Raw genomic sequence first — 20,926 nt, 5'->3', positions numbered from 1 at the left:
TTTAGATCAGAATCATTTTGTGACCCCAACACATTTTGTGCATCTGCTAATTGTTTATCCCAATCAACATCTGGTCATGATATTGAAGTCCTAGGGAATTTTCCCAAGTTGAACCTTGTATTAGTTGGATAATGGTTAGGTTAAATAAATTGTAATAAATCCGAATTCCCCATCATTGGCCCAAACTCCCTCACCCGCCCCACCCAGAACTTCTCACTTAATATTGATGTTTCCATTGTCACCCCCTCCACTCATATCCGCAACTTAGGTATCATCCTTGACTCCACCCTCTCATTCCTCCCCCATTTAAACCCGATTACAAAAACAGCCTTCCTCCACCTCAGGAACATCACTCGTCTCCGTCCCTCCCTATCACTCTCAGCCGCCGAAACTCTGGTCCACGCATTCATTACATCCCGCCTTGATTACTGTAACTCCCTCCTATACGGCTCATCAAAACACTTACTTAATAAACTGCAATATGTTCAAAACTCACATCCACCCGCCGCTCAGACCACATCACCCCTGTCCTCCAAGACCTCCACTGGCTTCCCGTCAAATACCGGATTGATTTCTAAATACTACCCATCACCTTCAAAGCCCTCAACAACCTGGCGCCCCCCTCCCTCTCTGACCTTCTCCACCGCCATACCCCTACCCGTTGTCTCAGGTCCTCCGATTGCCAACCTCCTGCACCCCATCAGGACCAACCTCCGGTCCTGGGGAGACGGAGCCTTTGCTGCAGCCGCCCCCGCCCTCTGGAGTGCCCTCCCCAACGACATCCGCGATGCCAACACTCTTTCATCTTTCAAAACTGCCCTTAAAACACACCTTTCCACCCTTGATTTTAACCTTTAAACTTTTTTTGTTTGCGTTTGTTTTGTTTAGCTTTTCTTTCTTTTTTTTTCTTCTTATGATTTAGCTTATGAAGCGATTGTGAAGCGTCTTTGAGCCCTGGGAAAAGCCTTAGATAAATTTGATCTATTATTATTATTATTATTATTATTATGTATGGTGTGTACTTTTTAGATTTTATAATATAATAATGTATTAAATATAAGTCATCTCCCGCGACCCCTAGTCGGGACTGAGGCTGAAAACCCTGGTTTACACAACCCACTGGTTATAACTGAAGCTATATTGCAGTAATGATGCGATTGTAAACTATATTGTTATAATAATGCTTCTTGCTAGCATTATGACTTTGTTATAAGCAGACTTTCTATATAAATAGTATGATTGAATAGGCCTGCAAGATAGTCCAGTGATTATTGTGACTTCGAGCCAAAGCTTCTGGATTTTAACCCCAATGTCTAACTACAAGATGCCAATATCCCTACCTACCCCTTAATTATCTTAGTCACTTCGGATTGAAACAGCTGTTTAAATGACTGAAAAGCATGGTTATGTCCTTTAGAAATTATTCAGATTCTTCGTCTCAACATTGCTGCTGCATCTGCAGATGTGCTGTTTGGTCAGTGGTTCCCACGCTGCAGAACTTCATATGTCAAAGCGTAAGGGGAAGTCATTTTTATTTTTGTATCTCGCGGTCAGCGATTGTCAGATTATTAACACTCATGCCTGTGGCCACCTTGAGTTATAATGCTACATTGTGTAGCAAAAAAATATATATATCCTTTTTGTTTGTAATGGCATCTCATCACTGATGCAAAAATATGATGGTTTACCTTTGCTAGCGCTTAATTATTAATTGAATATCAATTCAATGTCATTACCAAATGATAACATAATGCACAATGGTGAGGAGCAGGCCTATTATATCATTTTCATTGTGTTAAAATGTGGAAGTGGTAAACTAAACAGGTAAACAACAGGAAATTATATATTTTTAATTGCTCATCTCAAACCAAAGCAGAAAGCAGGTTTCTCTAGTCAACGTTAACACAGGCATTTCCTTACAGAGATCTTTAATATAAAGCCACCACACACACTTTACTCACTCTACATAACGCCAAAACAGAAGAAGGTGTCTTGTAGAACAAAGAAACAAAAAAAAGAAAAAAAAAGCATGAGCTAAAACCTCAGATTCGCACCCCTCACTTTAATCACAATCGCACACTGTAAACTTAACATTCATTTTAATACGGTTTCACTGTAGTCATGGATGTTTAATAAGAACAGTTCTAGGTCTACTTTTTCACATTCATCAATTTAATCTATGGCGTCCTCTAAAGGCTGTCTAAATATTAGCCTTTCATAAGAAATGCTTTAGTAGACTACTTTATGGATACCAGAGGTAAAATTTGTTTAATTTATGATTAACTTTCATAAACTTTGGACATTTGTGATTACCGGTAATTAATGCTGATTCCCTTTCCCTCATGTGAATACCAATACCATTATATCTCCTCCGCCCTGATCTCCGTCCACACTGAGATGCTGTGACACGGTCAGGAGTTGTGGAGTTAGACGCATTCGATTCATGTTCAATAGTTATTGTATTATGCCCAATTAAATTACTTTCACACCCTTTTAATTAATCTATGCCGTGTCTTTATGTCATGCCATAATTACATGGATAAATTGCGTCAGGACGCGTGCGTGTGTGTGTGTGTGTGTGTGTGTGTGTGTGTGTGTGTGTGTGTGTGTGTGTGTGTGTGTGTGTGTGTGTGTGTGTGTGTGTGTGTGTGTGTGTGTGTGTGTGTGTGATGAAAGGATGAATAAGTCTCACCTGGTCATGAAGGCCTCCTATGACTGGTGGGGTGTCCCTGATAGAGTTCAGACCCTGCACCCAGTACAGGAACCCAGTTACTCATCAGCTGGTCTCACCAGTGGTGGGGTCCCCAACAGCTTTTGGCCAATGACCCCATTTTTAGATCAGAATCATTTTGTGACCCCAACACATTTTGTGCATCTGCTAATTGTTTATCCCAATCAACATCTGTTCATGATATTGAAGTCCTAGGGAATTTTCCCAAGTTGAACCTTGTATTAGTTGGATAATGGTTAGGTTAAATAAATTGTAATAAATCTGAATTCCTCATCATTGGCCCAAACTCCCTCACCCGCCCCACCCAGAACTTCTCACTTAATATTGATGGTTCCATTGTCACCCCCTCCACTCATATCCGCAACTTTGGTATCATCCTTGACACCACCCTCTCATTCCTCCCCCATTTAAACCCGATTACAAAAACAGCCTTCCTCCACCTCAGGAACATCACTCGTCTCCGTCCCTCCCTATCACTCTCAGCCGCCGAAACTATGGTCCAAGCATTCATTACATCCCGCCTTGATTACTGTAACTCCCTCCTGTACGGCTTATCAAAACACTTACTTAATAAACTGCAATATGTTCAAAACTCACATCCACCCGCCGCTCAGACCACATCACCCCTGTCCTCCAAGACCTCCACTGGCTTCCCGTCAAATACCGGATTGATTTCTAAATACTACTCATCACCTTCAAAGCCCTCAACAACCTGGCGCCCCCCTCCCTCTCTGACCTCCTCCACCGCCATACCCCTACCCGTTGTCTCAGGTCCTCCGATTGCCAACCTCCTGCACCCCATCAGGACCAACCTCCGGTCCTGGGGAGACGGAGCCTTTGCTGCAGCCGCCCCCGCCCTCTGGAGTGCCCTCCCCAACGACATCCGCAATGCCAACACTCTTTCATCTTTCAAAACTGCCCTTAAAACACACCTTTCCACCCTTGCTTTTAACCTTTAAACTTTTTGGTTTACGTTTGTCTTGTTTAGCTTTTCTTTTTTTTCTTTTCTTCTTATGATTTAGCTTATGAAGCGATTGTGAAGCATCTTTGAGCACTAGGAAAAGCCTTAGATAAATTTGATCTATTATTATTATTATTATTATTATGTATAGTTTGTACTTTTTAGATTTTATTATAAAAAAATTATTAAATATAAGTCATCTCCCGCGACCCCTAGTCGGAAAACCCTGGTTTACACAACCCACTGGTTATAACTGAAGCTATATTGCAGTAATAATGCGATTGTAAACTATATTGTTATAATAATGCTTCTTGCTAGCATTATGACTTTGTTATAAGCAGACTTTCTATATAAATAGTATGATAGAGTAGGCCTGCAAGATAGTCCAGTGATTATTGTGACTTCGAGCCAAAGCTTCTGGATTTTAACCCCAATGTCTAACTACAAGATGCCAATATCCCTACCTACCCCTTAATTATCTTAGTCACTTCGGATTGAAACAGCTGTTTAAATGACTGAAAAGCATGTTCATGTCCTTTAGAAATTATTCAGATTCTTCGTCTCAACATTGCTGTTGCATCTGCAGATGTGTTGTTTGGTCAGTGGTTCCCACGCTGCAGAACTTCATATGTCAAAGCGTAAGGGGAAGTCATTTTTATTTTTGTATCTTGTCAGATTGTCAGATTATTAACACTCATGCCTGTGGCCACCTTGAGTTATAATGCTACATTGTGTAGCAAAAAAATATATATATCCTTTTTGTTTGTAATGGCATCTCATCACTGATGCAAAAATATGATGGTTTACCTTTGCTAGCGCTTAATTATTAATTGAATATCAATTCAATGTCATTACCAAATGATAAATGTACTACTTAAATTTACTGCTTAAATATAGGCCCATCACACGTTGAATATAACTGTTAAATTAGGTAGAGCAGGCAAAACAGCACAATTGATTTGATTTCAATTAAACATTAGCTTAGGCCTACCTGTTTGAACTATATTTTTGTACTTCATCTTCATTTGCTGCCAAGTCCTCTTGGAGCAACTCGGGTAGTTCCTGCGTAAATTGACACACACACACAATTTACATATTGAATAAGTAGAAGATATTAAACGTTCCTCTTATTTTATTTTACTAATTTATTTTACTCACGCATTGACTTGATCAGCAATTTCCTGCCAAGCTCTCTCGCTGCCGCGGCGGTATTGCTTTTTGTTGTTAAAATGGGTAACTGCTCGGCATACGCGTTCATTAGAATTTCCAATTCCGTGGGGGAAAGTAAGTGAATCTACGCTTTTGGTCCATGTTTGATCATGTTATCAGAGATCCATTGATGAAGGCTCTTTATAGTCAACCGGCACGCCCGCACTCAACCCAGAGTGAACATACTCAGAGTTGATTAACCCAACGCTGATCACCTGTTCTGAAACCGAAAAACCAGCTACCTGAAACAGGCCCAAGCCCATGAACATTTTAAAATGTAAATACACACACATTCCTGTATAATTAAGGTGTGTGACAGCTCCCTCTGCTGGACAACAGTCTCACACCAAACTACATTTTCCGTTTGAACCAACTATACGGTGTGTACTAGCTAGCTAGTACATTGATGTGAGACGGGTTGGTGGATTGAACGTGTTGTAGTAGCAGAGAATTGCCTGCGGGGCAGTATGTACATTGTTAAATACATGAATAGGCTTGAATTTAGTAGTAATATGGAGGTTTCATATATTTACAAAATGGATTATGTGAACATCGCTGAATAACAATCATGTATATTAAATGTATTGCAGGAGTTTAGCTTGACATTAACCAAGTTAAAGGACAATTAAATTAACCGCACCAAACATGTAGAAGTCAATGTGGGATTTTAATATATATACAAAAACACTTGACAGAAGTTTAATACAATTTTGTAAAGGAAAGCAGAGGAAAACATTTTCCCAAATGAAACTTTTCAAAATGTCACCACCATTCCGAAAGCAAGTGAAGAGGTTTGTGTAAAAGCAGTCCTCCCTGACCAGCTCTGTCCCTGACTCTAAACCCTGACTCTCAACCCTAACGCTAAACCCTCTGAGGGCAGGAAGACGCGCCTTCAGTGTAAAGGTTTGAACCACAGAGAAGGAAGAAAAGAGGAAGCAGTAGAGAGTAGTGAAGTAGTGAGGTTAGTGACAGACGTGAGGGAAAGGCGTGTGGAAGCACACGGTTACATGTGGGGTCAAGAAGATCACTCCCACTGGAGGTCATTGATCCATCAGCCTCAGACTGCTGAGCTCAGCAGGTCTTCTGGAGGACGAGGCTCAGATGAACTGAGGAGACGGGACCAGCATGATGTCAGGATCAGGGCGGGTTCAGCTCAGGTGTGTCTGCCCGGACCAAACAAGGACATTGATTAGGTTCAATATTCAAAAGATGCAACATTATCTGAAACAAAGATAAGTCATTAAGGATCAAGGATGCATCACTGTATTCTGGGGACTTGAACCCGGCACCATTGGTTTGAGAGTTGAACCCCCAACCCCCTACCTAGTCCACTATGTCCAGATAATGCAAACTTATGAGGAATCCTTGATGGTAGAGTCCTGGTGGTCCTCAGGATTTGCCTTCCACCTTCTCCATCAGTCCTCCAGATTCCTGGTCTGGTTACAAACGTAATTTGTCTCCAATGAAAAGTAACAAACACAGTAGTAGTTTGGCTCTAATATCAGGCAACAAACACAGTTTGTCTCTAATGTAAGGTAACAAACAGTAGTAGTTTGTCTCTAATGTAAGGTAACAAACACAGGAGTAGTTGGGCTCTAATATCAGGTAACACAGTAGTAGTTGGGCTCTAATGTAACAAACACAGTAGTAGTTTGTCTCTATCAGGTAACAAACACAGGAGTAGCTGGGCTCTAATGCAAGGTAACAAACACAGGAGTAGTTTGTCTCTAATGTAAGGTCACAAACACAGCAGTAGTTGGGCTCTAATGGCGCGTAACAAAGTAGCAGCTGTAGTTTGTCTGGTAAACAACCACAATAGTATGCCGTAACTTTTACAGGACAAACTAATCCTGCGTTACAATAAGTCCACTCTGTTTATTTTAGGCAAACTTACAAGGATCCTGGTTGGTGGAGTGATGTCGTCCTCCAGAGTCTTGGCTCCTCCATCGGCTCTCCTCAGCCAGAGTCCTGGTCTGGAACAAACAGCGCGAGTCTGGCCCTAAAGTCTGGTAACAAACATGTAGTTGGTCTTATTTTTAAGCCCTTTATTTCCAGTTTGTTTGGTTAATACAAACTTACAATCCTTGTTGGTAGAGTGATGGTCATCCTCCAGATTCACGGCTCCCCTACCAGCTCGCCTCCGCTCCAGAAACACGTTCTAGTAAGAAAACACAGCGGTAGTTGGTTAACGCATGTCAAAGTAACAACTGTATTTTGCCCTTTAAGTCAACCATGTAAGTAAATACAAACTTACGAGGAATCCTTGTTGGTCGATTCCTAGTCGTCCTCCAGCATCTCACCTCCTCCAGTAGCTCTCCTCAGACAGAGTCCTGGTCTGGAACAAACAGCGGAAGTCTTGCTTCAACATGTGGTAAAACAGATGTACTCGTCTGGTATATATGGTACAAACGCCGGTAGTTTGTGGTATCAGTATTCTACGAGAAGTGGCAGTGAGTATGTTGATCACTTCAGAGTCAAGCTCCATCTACCCCACAACAGACATCCTTCACCAGGCAGGGCCTCCACCAGCTCCTCCACAAGGCAGGGCCTTCAGCACGACTCTTCCATCAGCTCCTTCAGCTCGGCTCCTCCATCAGCTTGGCTCCTCCATCAGCTCCTTCAGCCACGGATTGCTGGTCTGGTTACGAACAAAGTTGGTCTCAGCAGTAAATCACCTGGGGACGCAACACACCCCACCTCCTGCATCTGAGGTTCACTTTTAAAATGGAAGACAAATTGAAACACTTAAATTAGACAACGTCTGCAGATTGTCGCGTTCAGCAATTCATCCACTACGGTCGTAGCAGCACTAGCAACATTAATGGCTCATATGACTTGCATAACCCCCGTATGAATTAAATCAAATCACAGCTTGGCACAGATTTAAAGTTATAAGATGATCAAAACCAGACCTAAACTACTGTGGATTTTAGTGTTTCAGATGAGTTTGGTGATGGTTACCCTCTGGTCCGGTGCTGCAGGCCCCTGGTCTCCAGCCTCAGTCTCCGGTCCACCCTGGCACCACATGCCTCCAGTCCCCAGCCTCTCAGCCTCGCCTTTCAGCTACAGCAGCAGGTTTATATCAGCATTTGCCCAACAATAAACTTAATTGACTCATCAGAGACAGAGTTACACAATTAATTGAATTATTATTTTATAACTCAAGGCTAGAAAAGACTTGAGACCAGACATGAGCATCTCGTTTTTGGGAATGAAGACAGAGCAGTCCACAAGTTTAAAGAAGTGGTTCAGCCCATGCATTGAAAATGACCTGAGCAGACTCTACTCACACAGAGCACTGACCTGTTCTGGAGGACTTCTGACAGGAGGTGGAGGTAACAAACACAGTAGTGGTTGGGCTCTAATGAAAGGTAACAAACACAGGAGTAGTTGGGCTCTAATGCAAGGTAACAAACACAGGAGTAGTTTGTCTCTAATGTAAGGTCACAAACACAGTAGTAGTTTGTCTCTAATGTAAGGTCACAAACACAGTAGTAGTTTGTCTCTAATGTAAGGTCACAAACACAGCAGTAGTTGGGCTCTAATGGCGCATAACAAAGTAGCAGCTGTAGTTTGTCTGGTAAACAACCACAATAGTATGCCGTAACTTTTACAGGACAAACTAATCCTGCGTTACAACAAGTCCACTCTGTTTATTTTAGGCAAACTTACGAGGATCCTGGTTGGTGGAGTGATGTCGTCCTCCAGAGTCTTGGCTCCTCCATCAGCTCTCCTCAGCCAGAGTCCTGGTCTGGAACAAACAGCGCGAGTCTGGCCCTAAAGTCTGGTAACAAACATGTAGTTGGTCTTATTTTTAAGCCCTTTATTTCCAGTTTGTTTGGTCAATACAAACTTACAATCCTTGTTGGTAGAGTGATGGTCATCCTCCAGATTCACGGCTCCCCTACCAGCTCGCCTCTGCTCCAGAAACACGTTCTAGTAAGAAAACACAGCGGTAGTTGGTTAACGCATGTCAAAGTAACAACTGTATTTTGCCCTTTAAGTCAACCATGTAAGTAAATACAAACTTACGAGGAATCCTTGTTGGTCGATTCCTAGTCGTCCTCCAGCATCTCACCTCCTCCAGTAGCTCTCCTCAGACAGAGTCCTGGTCTGGAACAAACAGCGGAAGTCTTGCTTCAACATGTGGTAAAACAGATGTACTCGTCTGGTATATATGGTACAAACGCCGGTAGTTTGTGGTAGCAGTATTCTACGAGAAGTTGCAGTGAGTGTGTTGATCACTTCAGAGTCAAGCTCCATCTACCCCACAACAGACGTCCTTCACCAGGCAGGGCCTCCACCAGCTCCTCCACAAGGCAGGGCCTTCAGCACGACTCTTCCATCAGCTCCTTCAGCTCGGCTCCTCCATCAGCTCGGCTCCTCCATCAGCTCCTTCAGCCATGGATTGCTGGTCTGGTTACAAACAAAGTTGGTCTCAGAAGTAAATCACCTGGGGACGCAACACGCCCCACCTCCTGCATCTGAGGTTCACTTTTAAAATGGAAGACAAATTGAAACACTTAAATTAGACAACGTCTGCAGATTGTCGCGTTCAGCAATTCATCCACTACGGTCGTAGCAGCACTAGCAACATTAATGGCTCATATGACTTGCATAACCCCCGTATGAATTAAATCAAATCACAGCTTGGCACAGATTTAAAGTTATAAGATGATCAAAACCAGACCTAAACTACTGTGGATTTTAGTGTTTCAGATGAGTTTGGTGATGGTTACCCTCTGGTCCGGTGCTGCAGGCCCCTGGTCTCCAGCCTCAGTCTCCGGTCCACCCTGGCACCACATGCCTCCAGTCCCCAGCCTCTCAGCCTCGCCTTTCAGCTACAGCAGCAGGTTTATATCAGCATTTGCCCAACAATAAACTTAATTGACTCATCAGAGACAGAGTTACACAATTAATTGAATTATTATTTTATAACTCAAGGCTAGAAAAGACTTGAGACCAGACATGAGCATCTCGTTTTTGGGAATGAAGACAGAGCAGTCCACAAGTTTAAAGAAGTGGTTCAGCCCATGCATTGAAAATGACCTGAGCAGACTCTACTCACACAGAGCACTGACCTGTTCTGGAGGACTTCTGACAGGAGGTGGAGGTAACAAACACAGTAGTGGTTGGGCTCTAATGAAAGGTAACAAACACAGGAGTAGTTGGGCTCTAATGCAAGGTAACAAACACAGGAGTAGTTTGTCTCTAATGTAAGGTCACAAACACAGTAGTAGTTTGTCTCTAATGTAAGGTCACAAACACAGTAGTAGTTTGTCTCTAATGTAAGGTCACAAACACAGCAGTAGTTGGGCTCTAATGGCGCATAACAAAGTAGCAGCTGTAGTTTGTCTGGTAAACAACCACAATAGTATGCCGTAACTTTTACAGGACAAACTAATCCTGCGTTACAACAAGTCCACTCTGTTTATTTTAGGCAAACTTACGAGGATCCTGGTTGGTGGAGTGATGTCGTCCTCCAGAGTCTTGGCTCCTCCATCAGCTCTCCTCAGCCAGAGTCCTGGTCTGGAACAAACAGCGCGAGTCTGGCCCTAAAGTCTGGTAACAAACATGTAGTTGGTCTTATTTTTAAGCCCTTTATTTCCAGTTTGTTTGGTCAATACAAACTTACAATCCTTGTTGGTAGAGTGATGGTCATCCTCCAGATTCACGGCTCCCCTACCAGCTCGCCTCTGCTCCAGAAACACGTTCTAGTAAGAAAACACAGCGGTAGTTGGTTAACGCATGTCAAAGTAACAACTGTATTTTGCCCTTTAAGTCAACCATGTAAGTAAATACAAACTTACGAGGAATCCTTGTTGGTCGATTCCTAGTCGTCCTCCAGCATCTCACCTCCTCCAGTAGCTCTCCTCAGACAGAGTCCTGGTCTGGAACAAACAGCGGAAGTCTTGCTTCAACATGTGGTAAAACAGATGTACTCGTCTGGTATATATGGTACAAACGCCGGTAGTTTGTGGTAGCAGTATTCTACGAGAAGTTGCAGTGAGTGTGTTGATCACTTCAGAGTCAAGCTCCATCTACCCCACAACAGACGTCCTTCACCAGGCAGGGCCTCCACCAGCTCCTCCACAAGGCAGGGCCTTCAGCACGACTCTTCCATCAGCTCCTTCAGCTCGGCTCCTCCATCAGCTCGGCTCCTCCATCAGCTCCTTCAGCCATGGATTGCTGGTCTGGTTACAAACAAAGTTGGTCTCAGAAGTAAATCACCTGGGGACGCAACACGCCCCACCTCCTGCATCTGAGGTTCACTTGTAAAATGGAAGACAAATTTAAACACTTCAATTAGACAACGTCTGCAGATTGTCACGTTCAGCAATTCATCCACTACGGTCGTAGCAGCACTAGTAACATTAATTGCTCATATGACTCTTGCATAACCCCCGTATGAATTAAATCAAATCACAGCTTGGCACAGATTTAAAGTTATAATATGATCAGAACCAGACCTAAACTACCGTGGATTTTAGTGTTTCAGATGAGCTTGGTGATGGTTACCCTCTGGTCCGGTGCTGCAGGCCCCTGGTCTCCAGCCTCAGTCTCCGGTCCACCCTGGCACCACAAGCCTCCGGTCCCCAGCCTCTCAGCCTCGCCTTTCAGCTACAGCAGAAGGTTTATATCAGCATTTGCCCAACAATAAACTTAATTGACTCATCCGAGACAGAGTTACACAATTAATTGAATTATTATTTTATAACTCAATGCTAGAAAAGACTTGAGACCAGACATGAGCATCTCGTTTTTGGGAATGAAGACAGAGCAGTCCACAAGTTTAAAGAAGTGGTTCAGCCCATGCATTGAAAATGACCTGAGCAGACTCTACTCACAATGAGCACTGACCTGTTCTGGAGGACTTCTGACAGGAGGTGGAGGTCTGGCTCTGGGTGAGGAGGTGGAGTCCTGGCTCTGGGTGAGGAGGTGGAGGTCTTGCTCTGGGTGAGGAGGCAGACACCTTGGGACAAACTACATGTTACCTTTTTAACCTTGTACAGTTCCAGAGTATCTTCTACTGCAACATGTGGAAATGACAGCCATTATTTTAGCTTTGATATTATCCAGTTGGTAACTCTGCACCAAAGTCGTTGTTTAACGTCATTCCATTGGGTAGGGTTTAACTTATGTGGCAATTAATGACAGCAGATATTTAGAACGTACAAAAGCTGAAGTAACAAAGAACACTAAGCAGTATCAATATAAAATCAAATATACTCATATTCTGGTGCTGGGTTCCGTTGAAGAAATGTCAAATTATCTTCCGCCTTGAAATGATTTTCAGCCTTTCCTGATGTCAAAAATGGGCCCGCAAGTAGAACGCTGTTTTGTACGCAGCGAGAGTCCCGTCACGTCATCGTGGTTAAAAGTACGGCGCAACAATCAGAAATTATCAACATATTGTACGACGTACGCGACAGTATGTATTTAACATCAAAACTTAAGTTGTTTAAGATAGGGGCAACAATTCCCAATGGGAACCGACTGAATTTTTTTTCCGTTGGCAACGGCTCAAGGTTACGCAAATACAATCCAGAACGTTCCGCCAGATTCTCGTCCAACTAACTGCCAGGTGGTTTCTTATGGTTGTCAAGACTACAACGTTCTATGCTAACCATTGGGACTAAATCAAGTGACCGCACTCAGAACCTTCCACGGCGGGAAGCACAAACCGTCCGACTGGAATACGAACATTCCGGCCGGAACCAACCAAAGAAAAAACAGAACCAGCGCCTCACCTTGAGCTGAACGGAGGAAGATCCTGAAGTCCAGCGATGGTCTTCATTAAAACACAGCCAACAGACTTACCTTGAGGAGATCTGTTTGTTGCTGTTGGACATTACTACTATTCAGTGTATCTTTACATTATTATGCACCCAGTGTGTACAAGTTATATCACTCAAAACCATACGAAGAACCAAACTACCATGTACGTCCCACAACAACTTTAAACCTAAAATCATTCAATACAAAACCGTGTCTACATTTGACAATTATCTGGATTATTCAGGGTACAAAGCAAATCTAAACGTTGAGCTCAGAGAGCCGACCATAGCCCTCAACGTCACCCTGACCGCCTCATGACCAACAGCAAATCATGCCAGCCAGCCAACACATGTACAGCTCCAGTGTGAAGTGGGCATCTGAGTGAAAGGACTGCCCGTAATAAAAAGAAGCCCAATTCCTGAACTATCAAACCATCTTCATGGTTTAAAGATTTACAGACTTGACATTCCATTGTGTTCTGATCACCTTAGTCTGCTCCCTCGTTACTTATAAAACTCTACATGTCCATCACTAGAATGTTGCATCCTACTAATGGGGGTGTGGTCTGAGTGAGCAGAGATGCATGCTGGGATACAGTGCTGTCTGAAGTATTCAGTTCCATAGACACGCCCCTCAGGAGAAACCAAGTGTTTGAGAATCTGTCGTGACATCAGTTACATGAGCTGGAATATCCTTCAAGATGGCGGCAGGATTCTCAGAGGAGAAAGGCCAAGAGGAAGACGTGTGGGTTCTTCCTCTCAGCCAGTGGAACACAACAACGGTCTTCATCAGAGTACCATGGAACACTTTGAAAGATTCTCCTCTTTACACCTTGAAGCCCCAGTGAAGGTTTCCTTACCTCCTCAGCTGAAGAGCACAACTTCAGCTCGAAGAGCGCACAAGCTGGAGTTCCCGGATAGGTTCTGATTTAAGGGAACTAATCGTTCAGCTAGTCCTGTCCGAAACAAATACAGTTCAGCCTGAGTAGACGTGCAACTGAGAGCAAGACAAGATCCACAGGGTTCTCCATCAATCCAGCCAGGTAGGAAGAGCCGTCTCATTACAGGTCATCTTGAATATCCATTTAGGTCCCTTTCCAACGTCAGACTCTCCTTGTGGAATTCCTTTTGGTGTCCATCCTCCATTGATCCTGATTGATGAAGTCCTAGTTTGAAGTCACAGATCTGAACACGCCGCTTGCATCCTTTTTTACACTTGAGTTGGATACTCTCCTTCCTGCCCAGTGTGTTGGATCAAGCTCCGGAGCGTCGCTCAGGGCTCTTCATGTCTACTGGAGACCCTAAGTAAACGTGCGGCCGTCCATCAGGTATGATTTAGTTGACCATTCCAATCACACAGACCCCAATATGAACATTATCACTGTCAAAGCAAGCCAGACACACACACGTAGAACCCCATGACTGACTGACTGACTGACTGACTGACTGACTGACTGACTGACTGACTGACTGACTGACTGACTGACTGACTGACTGACTGACTGACTGACTGACTGACTGACTGACTGACTGACTGACTGACTGACTGACTGACTGACTGACTGACTGACTGACTGACTGACTGACTGACTGACTGACTGACTGACTGACTGACTGACACACTCACACACACACACACACACACACACACACACACACACACACACACACACACACACACACACACACACACACACACACACACACACACACACACACACACACACACACAAACCCTAGCGAAAAAATCTTCCATCTCATGTCAAACCCAAACACACACACACCACTGAGCCATAAAAGGCCAAACAATCATGCAGGGTAAAAACCTCATGCCAAATAACATTCCATCATCCCCCCCCCAGCTCTCCTGCAAGGGCACCCATAACAGAACAACCAATGTCTCCAGAGACATAAATTATGTACAACATTCTTCAGTGGCGTCCCACATTGGTGATGGATTATGCTTGGCGTCTCCAAAATGTGTCTCAGGTTGATTCAACATCTCTGAAGTCATGTCTTTGTAGTCCAGTGTTTTCCTGAATGGGGGGCCTTCACAGATGCAAACGGTGCAGCTTTAGTCAGCCTGAGGACAGGAAGGAGGTCATCTGTTCAGAAGACCACCCAATGGAGGGGGGTGGCTCTTGAGGAGCAGGATCCATATGGGGATGGCCCAAAATAAGACCTTCTTGGAAATTAAACTGTTCCTGAGGAGTCACGATGCCTGGAGGGGACTGTTGAATGTGTTCCATGGTTCTCTGTGTCAGACTGAAGTTGTGTTTCAGTCGTTGAGATGAGGAGCCCCCTCATCTCCCCCTGGTGTTTCTCCTTCTGAATCCCTGTCTCCATCTTTAAGAACATTCCAGTCCATGTAACTGACGTCACGACAGTTCCTCAAAGACTCGGTTTCCCCTGAGGAGGCGTGTCTACAGACCTGTAGACTTCAAGCAGCTCTGAATCCCAGTATGCACCTCTGCTCACTCAGACCACACCCTCATCAGTAAAGCAACACTCATGTGATGAAGATGCAGAGCTCAGGGGAGTAGAATGAAAGAAGACTGAAGATATCAGAACCCAACCCATTAGTCCAGCTTACAACAATAACTTGGAGCCTGTAACCATTTTAACAAATCATTAAAACCAACATAAACCAAACACCTAAGTAACCCATGAACCAATAAAACAACCTTAATACTCAGATCAACCTTCAGGTAACAGGTTAACTCACCAGGAAGCCAAAATACATCAATGTGCCCAAGAGTAATGAGAAATGAATGACTTACAGTTTGCAGTTATGCTTCATGGTTAGGTTGGGATACTCACAGAATTGCAGTTAAATATCCATGATAGACCTTTGAAGGAAGGAACAGTTTACTCATGGTCCAAATTTCAAATGAGTTAAACCACCACAATCCCAGATTTCCTTCACACATTATCAGTGATTTATATTGGGGGCTTCTTCATTGAGGAAAGGGAGGAAGATCCTCCTTAACATTGTTGAGAATAAAAATATATAGATTGCCCAGACTACTGTAATGAATGAATGCCCTTAAATATGACTACTTTAATGCCTTTGAATATATAATGTTCGTTTCCCTGGGTAAAGGGACATTAGCACCCCCCATCGCCTTTTGACAATTACTTCAATGGAGGAAGGTCCTCCCTCAGCCTCCGTTGACTCCCAGTCAGTTCCCAGAAAGTACTGGCGGCCGGTGAATAACATTGGTTTCAATGGGAGGGGACTCTCTAAATCGACGCCACTTCGACCTGGGCGGGACTTTACGTCCTACGTCACTCGCTATGGGTGTGCATGTGTGCGTGTAGCAGTCACTCGCGATGGGTGTGCATGTGAGAAAGGTTTTGGCTTTTAGTGTGTATGGGTTGGTATTAACGGTTCTGATGATTTTTCTGATGGAAAAGTGGTCTTTTATTTCCATAATCTTTGTTCAGTGAATGCATAAACCCGTTTGTTAGTTAGCAGTTAAACAAAATGCGATCTCTTTGTTTACAGTTACCAACGACCAACTGATGATTGGGGGTTCGATTCCCTAGTGATGCAAGGTTTTTTCTTTCATTTTGGACTGCACACACATCGCGAGTGACGGATAGTCGCACAATGAACACACATCACTGTCTTTACAATTTCTAGGCAACCGAAGTTTAAAGATTGTCAAGTGGTTAACTCTTGAATGTACCAAGACCTGATGGGTTAGTGGTCAGAGAACAACTCATTAACGCGGGGATAAGGGGTTCGATTCCTTAATGAAGCCAGCTTTTTTCTTTCATATTGGACTGGATGTTTGTATGCCATTTTGCGTAACTTGTAGTTTATGATGAAGAAATGTTACTGGGGTTAAGGTTAGGGTAACGGTAAGACAAAGTGTTTTTGCAACACAATATTTCTTACAATAACAAAGTCCAAAGTTTTGATGACTCCAGTAGGAAACTTAATATACCTAGAGAAATGCGTGAGTGCTCACAAAACATCAACAGTGTGGTACAGGGTGATCATTTCTGATATACAGTACAAAAACTGAAACTATTAGCCAGGAGTGGGAAAGATGGAGACGCAGACGTGGGAAGCAATAAGACACACCAACACACAGTTGTCTGTTGCAAAATGGTTCAGAGTTTAATATAAATAGTTAGGGTTAGCTGGTAGGCCTATGGCGATATTCTAATGTTAGCTTAGTTCGTGTTGTTTCGTCATGTTAATCGCTAGAAATAGTAAGTCATTTGTAGAAATATAGCCTATCATCACAGACTGTAGGAATGTCACCCACCCTCCATCGCGTACGACACTGACGCTCGTAATCCTGTAGTAGTGCAAGGGAGTTCGTGCACAGATCCCTGAGACAAACGGCTACGCCCACACATGCACACCCATAGCGAGTGACGTAGGACGTAAAGTCCCGCCCAGATCGAAGGGGCGTCGATTTAGAGAGTCCCTCAATGGGAGAGGAGGAAAGTCCTCCTCTGAGTGGGTGTGACCTTACAGGCGTCTGATTCGCGCAAAAATCTAGTCGTGCTGCGCTATGAACCATTAAGCAGGATCCCTGGCTGGTGAGCAGTGTTGCCAGATTTCCCACCCAATTGGGCTACTTTTAACCACGTTAGACTGGGAAAATTATCATTGGGCGGGATATTTGCCCAATCTGGCAACGCTGTCGATAACAAACGCGCTCTGCCTGCATTGCCTCATGAGACGCAAAGCAGGTGAAATCATCTGAAGGATAACGAAATTCTAACACTTGCGAATAAAGTATACAATGGAAACATTGGAAACAGAGGACATTGTTCATGTTTAATTACTCAAAGCATTCCATTCATTGAGTTACAGTGCTAAGTTAGCGACCAAAGAAAAAGGTAGACTACTTCGCAAAATCGAGATCACCAAAAGTAATGGCAACGTCAGTGTTGTGGGTGCTACATGGTTTGCTAGGTACTCATGGCTTACTGGTAGCATTACTAGCAATCGACTGTATTGCTGGCCCTGTTTGCTAATTAATAATGGCAAATCTCCAGCATGGGCTGTTCATGGTTTCCCTGATGTGAAAAATCTTGATAGGGCAACCAAACGCCACGACTATTGTCAAGGTTCACGTTGCTGCTATGCGCCTTTCCTTGCTAGGCACCATGCCTCTAGATCAGGTTGAATCTAGAATAATGTTCTCGTTCTTTTACTAGTTTGTTACTCAGACTGTTCTGTTTGATATTGTGGAAATTGTGTGGAAAGGGTGAATGATTCAGAGCATGATGTATTTTAAATGGCATCACTTTTGGTCAGTCTTTTCTTAAAACAATTGTTACTGAAAACATAGCTAAATTACAACCAATAACTTCAGTCAGAGGGCAAAAATAGGTCCAGATTTTTTTTATTTACTTTTACAAATCAAGAGTAGGCCCGATTTGAAAATTGGGCTTTGCATCCTTTCCTTCTGTCCTTGTTGACCATTTCAAAGACATGCTGCCCACCAGCTTTCAAATTACAGTGATGCCACTGGTGGCCTTGTATCAAATGTATTCACATAACTATCCCTCATACTATTTTGTAGTTCATCAAAAGACCCTGAAACAACACGAATCTCATTCTTATGCCACCATACATCAACAGTGCAAGAAGGCCAATGGCAACCAAGCGCGCAGTCCTTCCTCCCTCACTTTAAAAACGACCAACCGCCACTGATTCAACATACAAGTCACGTCAGTTGTGCTTTGCTACACAATTCTACTCACATCAGGTTCAGATGAGATGCTCCTCTTTACTTCAAAAAGTCTTTAACCTGTGAAACTGGAAGAGACAGTACACAAACCAATGTACTGTCCGGTTCCCTTTTAAGTGAAACGCACCAGATGCAACCAATTAACTAATTAAGAAAAACACCTGGAGGTTCGGCACCCTGTGGTCTTCTTGGTAACAGTGAGAGGCTATTTCAGCTCTGTGTTTGATCTTAAATGACCTCCCTCATTTTAATTAAAGGGATGAGTCTGATTTGACTGATTTAGATTCAAACTTCAAAACGAAAAAAGTCACCATTCAATTCACCTTACTGTGTGTGTGTGTGTGTGTGTGTGTGTGTGTGTGTGTGTGTGTGTGTGTGTGTGTGTGTGTGTGTGTGTGTGTGTGTGTGTGTGTGTGTGTGTGTGTGTGTGAGAAGGAAGCTTTCATCAAAGAGACCAGAGAGACTCATTCACTGGTTGAACTGGAGTCATCGCCTAGCACCACACACACACACACACACACACACACACACACACACACACACACACACACACACACACACACACACACACACACACACACACACACACACACACACACTCCATACAGTTCTGGTCACTAAATACTACTCCTCCTTCTCTCTTCTTCTTCTACCCTATAATCCTTTTCTCCTCTCCTTCCGTCTCTCTTCCACGCATATCGCATTTTTATTGCCTCTACTCAAGAGAATAGATTTGGGTGGGGATTTCTAGGTTTCATAAACATCCGGGGCTTAACCCAGAGTGAAAATGAAAATGCTGCGCGCCAAATTTATGTGCATGCAAACTTTTTCATAATGCTTTATCTAAATAAACGAAATACGCAGTTTATTATAGCTTTAAATAGCTACATGACTGCTATGCTATCCCCAAATGTCTAAAGTTCCATTCAAGTTATTGCAAATGAATACAAGTGAGGCAGACCTTACACACACACACACACACGCACGCACGCACGCACGCACGCACGCACGCACGCACACACACACACACACACACACACACACACAGACACACAGACACACACACACACACACACACACACACACACACACACACACACACACACACACACGCGCGCACAGATCTGACTGGGGATAGGATAGGTTAATAGGTTGTAAACAGGTTGTTGTTAATCTCTTGCCAGAAGGACTATGTCTATCTAGACTAGGCTACTTATAAATGTTTATGAATCTTTTTTTTTTCTTTTTTTTAAAAGATCATATTCGGGGCTAATTAAATAACATCCGAGGCTTTATCCCTGAATAAAACTGCATGTTCGGGGACTTCACTGCCTTAAGCTAACATATTTATCCACGATAGCAGACACTTTAAATAATAGTTATAATAACATGCAACTTATTTCAAATTTCAAATAGTATACTAGATACATACAAATATATATAAAGGAAAATATACGAAAATGAAATGGCTAAAGTTAATGCAAAATGATGATGTAGTCGAGTACAAACAGTCTACTCTCATTGCAGTCTTTGGAAGTTAATTCTGACTGATATACTGTTATCTTCCACAGCATGAAATAACACATCTCAGGAAGTGGTGGTGCTCCACTTTGTTGGAGAATCTCCATACTGAAGGGTATAGTTCTTCTGAAGCAGATGTGCTGTGAATTCCAATATTAACACAACCGTAACAATGACCTACAAAAACTGTTTGTGCGCGTGTGTGTGTGTGTGTGTGTGTGTGTGTGTGTGTGTGTGTGTGTGTGTGTGTGTGTGTGTGTGTGTGTGTGTGTGCAGTCATTGCAGACGGTTTGCTCATTTCACGGACGAGGGCAGAGAGATGGCAAGAGGAACTCCACCACCTATCTTCGGTATCCCGAGGAAGCGCAAAGTGTCCAAAATGGAGGAGACAAAATATTTATTTTTTCTTTATTTTTTATTGGTTTGTTTGAAGAGAAGAGCAGAAAATAAAATTGATAATAATGGATACCAATTCAAACAATCATATATTGATGGTTATTAAGCACACAATATACACCGCAAGAAAATAAAAATGCAGTAGTTTTTTGCAAAGCAAACAATTTCTGTTTGTGACATGTGACACATTTCTTCATTTGTCACATGAAGTCGTTCCCCATTTTGTAATACTTTTCCATCATTGCCAGTACGTTTTCTTTTTTATTATATCAATATTAATTTAAACAAAAATAAATAAATATAAAGAGAAAAGTCGACTCTCTCAAGCTTTCAATTCAATCCTGTTATTTGTTAGTTTTAATCCGACTGTACATTACTTTGAAAGGATGAACCTCAGTTTTGTGATTTAGACCTCACTTGACCTCACTCCCAGAGGTCCACTACACATCCACATAAATAACATGAAGCATTCCGATCTACATTTGATTTCAACCTTCCATGTTCAATCATATCTTACATTTTCGGGGAGTTTGTGAGTGTCGTTTGCATTATCAAGGGAACTGTCTTATTTTTCGAGCATCTTCAATAGCACTTTTAATTTGGAATATTT

The 20,926-nt window shown here is 43.0% G+C and overlaps 2 long non-coding RNA genes across 6 annotated transcripts; both read right to left on the bottom strand.

The window, feature by feature from the left end:
- Positions 1-2,376: 2,376 nt before the first annotated feature.
- Positions 2,377-5,059, bottom strand: LOC130374818 (uncharacterized). Its single transcript, XR_008893684.1, has 4 exons — positions 4,851-5,059; positions 4,684-4,754; positions 2,693-2,746; positions 2,377-2,400 (listed from the first exon to the last, which is right to left on the bottom strand). It is a non-coding gene; the product is annotated as an uncharacterized LOC130374818 (long non-coding RNA).
- Positions 5,060-5,559: 500 nt separating this feature from the next.
- On the bottom strand, positions 5,560-13,270 carry LOC130375063 (uncharacterized). 5 transcript variants are annotated; one of them, XR_008893739.1, is made up of 20 exons: positions 11,763-13,270; positions 11,421-11,522; positions 10,947-11,095; positions 10,712-10,792; positions 10,537-10,615; positions 10,352-10,463; positions 9,983-10,040; positions 9,641-9,742; positions 9,169-9,317; positions 8,934-9,014; positions 8,759-8,837; positions 8,574-8,685; positions 8,205-8,262; positions 7,863-7,964; positions 7,391-7,576; positions 7,156-7,236; positions 6,977-7,059; positions 6,796-6,907; positions 6,225-6,337; positions 5,560-6,064 (listed from the first exon to the last, which is right to left on the bottom strand). It is a non-coding gene; the product is annotated as an uncharacterized LOC130375063 (long non-coding RNA). The 5 variants fall into 5 exon arrangements; XR_008893737.1 differs by having other exon boundaries at positions 6,981-7,059; XR_008893740.1 differs by having other exon boundaries at positions 6,796-6,874; positions 6,981-7,059.
- Positions 13,271-20,926: the final 7,656 nt, after the last annotated feature.

Source organism: Gadus chalcogrammus, chromosome 21 (genome assembly GCF_026213295.1).
Source record: "Gadus chalcogrammus isolate NIFS_2021 chromosome 21, NIFS_Gcha_1.0, whole genome shotgun sequence".
In the NCBI taxonomy this organism is placed as follows: Eukaryota; Metazoa; Chordata; class Actinopteri; order Gadiformes; family Gadidae; genus Gadus; species Gadus chalcogrammus.
Note: the sequence above shows the minus strand (reverse complement) of the source record. Positions and strands in the feature narration are given on the sequence as shown.